The following is a 6,699-nucleotide window of genomic DNA, read 5'->3' on the forward strand; positions in this document are numbered from 1 at the left end:
TATATATATATATATATATATATATATATATATATATATATATATATATATATATATATATATATATATATATATATATATATATATATGTATAAAACTATACTCCCTCCATCTAGGTGAATAAGTCGTATTAGAAGGTGCATCATGACCTAGGTGCAAGCAGATTGGTGGAAAAGAAGAATATTTCTCTCTTCTAAACACAACATTTAATCACAGCAGTTAAGAGGATGCCTTATTAGCTACCCATGCAGGCCATCGTAATTCATAGCATGCAAAGTGCTTTTATTTCTTGCCTAATAACCGCATGGACGTGTTGCATGCATTGGTCCTTGCCCGAGCAAAAAAAAAGGGAGGAAAGGGGTTTCCACGGGAGACAACGAGGCAGAGGTGGAAGCGCTCGCTGGAGTAATTTATTTTGCTTCCCCCTGGTTTCCTGACATCACGGTCCCACACCATTGTCAACCTACGTAGTAGTCAATAAACGAGAGAATTGTACAAGATGCGGCCGACAGCTGGGACCAAGCAGCTCGAGCAGTATTTGTGTTTTTGAGGTGTGAGAACTGTAGAGTTTTTTGATGATTAGCTCAGATATTAATTTTTCTCCTCTAAACAACAATGAAAACATCGCTGCAGGTATTAACTGGGCGGGCTGTGGCCTGTCTAGCCCAGGCCAAATATCCAGCCCAGATATTAATTTTTTTCAAGCTGAAAATGGCTAGCCCAGCTATACTTTTTTTTAGGAATACCCAGGCAAGGTCAAGTTGTTATTCTCCGCCCCGCTGGGCTGCAAATCTTTCCTAGGAGGGATGCATTAGGCTTAACAAGAAAATGGGCTTTAAGAAATAATAAATGGGATGTAACAATAAAAACTGGGCAGTAACTATAAAAAAATGCACCAAACACGTGATTACTTTATAAAATATATTTTTTGGATAATGAAAATTTTAATTTCATTAATTGTTGCGAGCGCAATGTTTCGTTGGATTTTTACGTAATATAAATTTATATTGAAATTGTATTTAATCTGACTAGAAATTTCGGGATAAAAATATTTCGAATCCCATCAAAATGTGGGAAATTTTATTGAATTCTGTTTTGAACGGTTGGTTGAAACAAGTTGTACATTTAACAAACTGTAAATGGGCTGTAGTAAATTTCATTAGAATTCAAAAATGGGCTACACATTCTTACAAATCTCAAATGGGCTATAAGTTCTCTGCCACTCACTTCTGGCCTTACTAAGTTGACGCGTCCCCTAAAAAAACAGAGTTGACGCGTATGTAAGGCTTTATCAACTTATAGTCAACACACGGTTCTAGCAGTAGTGGCGGTTGGATGTCCATCCAACGGATGCCGTGCTTCTTCTTCAATCTCGGATATTCTAGCTTCACCCGCCCAAAAAATGATTCCTCCCCCTAACATCTAGGGCGCGCCGTTTCGGACGCTGACCTGTGGGCCTACTAAGTTGACGTACTAAGGGCTTTGTCAACTTAGTCAATATAAACGATTCTAGCTGCAGTGACCGTACGATGTCCATCCAACGACCGTAGTGCTTCTTCAACATCTGGTCTTCTTGCTCCAGCCGCCCAAAGCAACACCGGTCATGCAGCCTGCTCCTGCCTCCCGTGGCCGGCTGTGCTGCCGCGGAGGCCTCACCGCCCCTACTATTCCCACCGCTGGCCAGGCCCTGCGGCGACGGCAGCCTCACACCGCAGCCGAACGAGTGAACCCTCATACTCCTCTCCGCGTGGGCATCCACTGCCGCGACTTCACCGGCTTCGCGCCGTCCCCTTTCTAGGCCTCGCCGTCGTCCACTGCCCTGGTGCTCTCGGCGCGGCGTGGTGAACGTGGTCAAGGAACGACTTGCATCGGACGTGGACTGTACGTGGAGAGGCTCACAGTTGGGTCCACGGTGGCAGCAAGGAAGTGCCTCCTTATTACGCGGAAAATAATGATTCCTCCACCTGACAGCAGGGACCCCCCGGACGGGCCACCGTATTTCGCGAAAAAAAAGTTTCCCCCCTGACTGCTGGGACCCACCAGCTACACCTTCGCAGGCAAGGAAGTGCGTCCGGGCAAAAAAAATGATTCGCCCCCCTGACTGCTGGGACCCACCAGCTAGATCTTCGCACGCAAGGAAGTGCGTTCGGGCAAAAAAAAATGATTCGCCCCCCTGACTACTGGGACCCACCAGCTACATCTTCGCAGGCAAGGAAGTGCCTGACAGTCGGGACCCACCTGGTCGAAGCGTACGTAGCGTTGTCATTCTGGTCGCGAACGTGTACATGCATATATACTGGTCGATGTAGAGGCGCGCACGTGTCGTAGTAGAGGCGCGTACGTGTCGTAGTAGAGGCGCGCACGTAGCATGTACACGTACATACAGCGGCCAGGGTGCAAGAAAGAAAATACGGCCACGTACGTACATACGGGCAGGGTCTCAAACGCCTACTCACACATACGTACGGCCAGGGCTCGTGTACATGGCTGGGTCGGAACGGAAAAATAGCGTCGTCGTCGTGTTCATGGGGAGGCAACGGAATGCGTCGTGTTCATGGGGAGGCAACAGAATGAGTCGTGTTCATCGGGAGGGCTTGGACGGAACAGGCGATGGAAACGAGGCCTGACGTACCGCAGAACGGAGGAAACGGCCTTGTGTTCGACTGGCCACGTTCGAAACTGGATCATGTTCATCGGGAGGGGTCTGGCGTACCGCAAAACGGAGTAAACAGACCTTCTACGGTCGAAATGGGGGTCCTGTTGGTCGGGAGGTGTGTGGCGTACCGCAAAACGGGACTCCACGGGATACTGTTCATCCACCGTCGACCCCCTCTAGCCTCCACGAGCTACTGTTCATCCACCGTCGACCTCCTCCAGCCTCCACCTGCGACTGTTCATCCACGGGCTCATGTTCATCCAGCCTCCACCGCGCGCTACTCCACCGGCTACTGTTCAACCAGCCCTCTCCACGTGCTCCTGTTCAACCACACCTCCACGGGCTACTGTTCATCCTGCCCTCCACTGTCTACTGTTCATCCTGCCCTCCACGGGATGGTCCTGTTCATCCAGCCCTCCACGGGGTCCTGTTCATCCAGCCCCAACCGGCTCGATCGATCGGGGTCCTGTTCATCCAGAGGCAACACCACGGGGTCCTCTTCATCCACCCCCACCGGGAACTGTTCATCCAAACCCCCCCGCAACGCTCACTATTCATCCAGAGGCAGCATCGATCGGCTTCAGTTAGCAGCAGTAGTGAAGGAATCGCTCGATCGGGTTCAGTTAACAGCCATCGATCGATCGCTCGGGTTCAGTAACGCGTAGCCTGCAGTGCAATTGCTCGAGTTCAGTTAGAGCCCAACGCCTCGCTCGGGTTCAGTTAGAGCCAACGCCTTGCACACACGCGCATACGTGTACGAGAGAAACGCACATCACTCGGCCCCCGACCTCCCACCGTAACCGGGAACTCCCCGAAATTTTCCTCGACCTCGCTTCTACCACGGTTTTTTCCGTCATGGACGGCCCAAAGAATGTCATGCAGCTGCGTCTCCGGCCCGCCTAGGACGAAAAGCCCATTTTCTGTCATGATTTTTTGTCATAGAAGTAGGAGCCCACCACATCTATGATGATACCGAGTTTTGTCACAATTATCGTCATAGAAGTGTCATATGTATGACAGAAAAAAAATTCGTTCGGCCCAAAATGTCACGGATGTGTCTTTTTTTTGTAGTGTATGATGTCGAGTTCCACGACATCCACAACAAGTACAACAGCGTCGACGGTGATAGCCTGGTGTCCCTAAATTTCGCCAACACCGGGTACTACGATGATGGCACCGGGCGGCTATTAAACCTATCTATGATAAGCTCCAAAGCTATTCAAGTGTGGGTGGACTACAACAGCAGGGCAAAGATGATCACTATGACCATGGCTCCGCTGGGTGTGGTCAGGCCCAAGAGGCCCATGCTGCAGACCACCATCGACCTCTCTGGCGTGGTGCAGAGCACGGCATGCGTCGGCTTCTCATCGGTGATGCGCAATATCACCTCCGAAAAATTCATCATCGGCTGGAGCTTCGCGCTGGATCGGCCGGCCCCGGTTCTTGACATCTCGGTGTTGCCGGCCTTGCCATCGGCCTAGATGAAGACCAACTGGCCTTAGCGTCCATTTCCATGTCGTTGAAGCTCGTGCTGGCCTTAGCGTCGTTGACGCTGGTTTCAGTTGGCATCGGAATCTATGTCACTGTAAGATGGCGTCTCAATTGCTCCGAGGTGCAAGAGGACTAGGAGGTTTCGTTAGGCCCCAAGCGATTCTCTTACGAAGACTTGTTTCACGTGATAGAGGGGTTCCATGAGAAGAACCTGCTCAGGAGGGGAGGTTTCGGGAGTGTTTATAAGGGTGTGATTCACAGGCCTGATATGGAGGTCGTCGTGAAGAGAATGTCACATCGTTCAAGGCAAGGGGTAAAGGAGTTCATTGCCGAGGTGGTTAGCATTGGTCGTCTTCCGACACCGAAATATCGCACAATTGTTGGGCTACTGCGGGCGTAAGGGTGAACTTCTCTTGGTTTATGACTACATGAAAAATGGTAGTCTTGACAAGTACCTACACACAAGAAAAGGCCCAACTCTATGCTGGTCCCAGAGGTACTCGATCATCAAAGGTGTGGCATCAAGTTTGTTGTATCTACATGAGGAATGGGAGCAGGTCATCATCCATCGAGATATAAAGGCAAGTAATGTGATCTTGGATAGCAAGATGAATGGGCGGTTGGGTGATTTTGGTCTTGCAAGGATATATGACCACGAAAGTGCTGCTCAGACCACCCATGTGGCTGGCACCATGGGATATCTTGCAGCAGAACTCTTGTGCGCCGGGAAGCCAACACCTTTCTCTGATGTATATGCATTTGGCGTGTTTCTCCTAGAGGTCACATGTGGACGAAGGCCAATCTTCATCAATGAGCAAAACAACCGGGTATTGTTGGTCGAGTGGCTGCTTGAGCACCACCACAACATCTCAATGCTCGACACGGTGGATCCACGACTCGAAGGGGAATTCAAGACGAAGGAGGTCCATGCCCAGCGGGACAGCGGTGGCGGCAGCAAGCGGCGACGGGAGCAGGGGTCGGGTCAGCAGGGGCGGCCAACGGCGACGGGAGCAGGGGCTGGGTCAAGGCAGGTGTTGACGGCCTGGATGCAGACAACGGTGGCTGTTGACGGGGGCCTTGTGTGCGTGGCGGCGGATGGAAGGGCGGCATCGGCCTGTGGGGCGTCGACCGGAACGGCAGCGACCTCCATGGAAGAGAAGGGCCCGGCAGGGGCTCGTGCAGGCGGGAGAAGCTGGGGGCGCTCGTCGATTGGGGAGATGGCGGCCATCGGAGTTTCTTCAATCGATCTGGACAGGGCCATGGCAACGTACGCGAGGGGTGGAGGCAAGCAACCCTCTGGAGCCACGCACATCGAGAGATAGCAGTCGTGCCCCTCCTCCGTCCCTTCTCTTCTCCCCTTCTCCTCTCCAATCTAGGCTGCCGTCCTTGGCATCTTCCTCTTCCAGTTTTTTACTCTTTGATTTTCTGATAATCTAATTTGATTTCTGAATTTCTGGTTACTTGTGAAGAGTAGAAGAAGAATTTTGATGAAGAAGAACAACGTAAATTCTCTCTCTCTCTTCTCTCTCTCTCTCTCTCTCTCTCTCTCTCTCTCTCTTAAAAATGGTGTACAGAGGTTTCTTAGTTCTTGTACTGCACCCCAGTTTTTCAGAAATTGAAACTACTCCAGATTCCAGTGTTAGCTAAGAGCTAAGATGAGTACAAGAATTTTCTGTAGAGATTGTGGCAAGGAGACATCTATGTCCAGTGTTAGCTAAATTTTATTGGTCTCGGCATTGGTCTATCTATGCAGTGGTCTCACATCTTATTTTCAGAACATTTGAGTACTCTTCAAATATGCATACACTGCATATTTTCAGTGATAGTCTCAAAATATGCATACACTCTACAGCAGCATATTGAAAACATTCAGGTTTTAGTATAACTGAATTTTCTGTTACATACACTCTGCGCTTCTTCTATAGCTGAATTTTCTGTTACATACACTCTGCACTTCTGCTTTAACTGAATTTATTTTGCAGGTTTTATACATTAGCCTAATGAAAACATTCAGTTATTGACAAATCATGACATTACAATCTGACAAATCATGCATGCAAAATCTGACCAAGTGTAAAAGCTTGTCAAAGCTCTCATTCCTTGTTATGTTATAAACTGAATGCCAAGATAGATTTCTCAATGTACAAATTGTTTGCACTTTCTGAGCACTGAAATCTGTATATTTTAGATAAATTAGCATTTGTCAGTAGAAGTCATGGTTGGATCAACATATTTTTCCATTGAAATCCTTTTTTAATGCAAGTTTACAGCTACTCGGAGTTCCTAATTGCAGACTCAACTATCTTAACCTACCAATGATCTAATTTGTGGCATTATTACCTTAAGAAAATATTTGCATTTAATTTCCTTTATATATAGGGGTATAAGTTCTTACCAAATGTAAAATGCAAATATTTTCAACACGAACATGGTTTTAAACGGGTCTTTGCGCCATTTGGCGCAACTGGTCATCTAGTTTGATAAAGGAAGCAAGGAGTTGTATTAAGAAGTTTTACTCTGTTATCCGGCACTGCTTCGTGATGCGTGTTGGA

At 48.5% G+C, this 6,699-nt stretch overlaps 1 pseudogene; it reads left to right on the plus strand.

Annotated features, from left to right (window-relative positions):
* Positions 1 to 5,469, plus strand: part of LOC119360524 — a 25,422-nt pseudogene extending 19,953 nt beyond the window's left edge.
* Positions 5,470 to 6,699: the final 1,230 nt, after the last annotated feature.

Source organism: Triticum dicoccoides, chromosome 2B (genome assembly GCF_002162155.2).
Source record: "Triticum dicoccoides isolate Atlit2015 ecotype Zavitan chromosome 2B, WEW_v2.0, whole genome shotgun sequence".
Classification (NCBI taxonomy): domain Eukaryota; kingdom Viridiplantae; phylum Streptophyta; class Magnoliopsida; order Poales; family Poaceae; genus Triticum; species Triticum dicoccoides.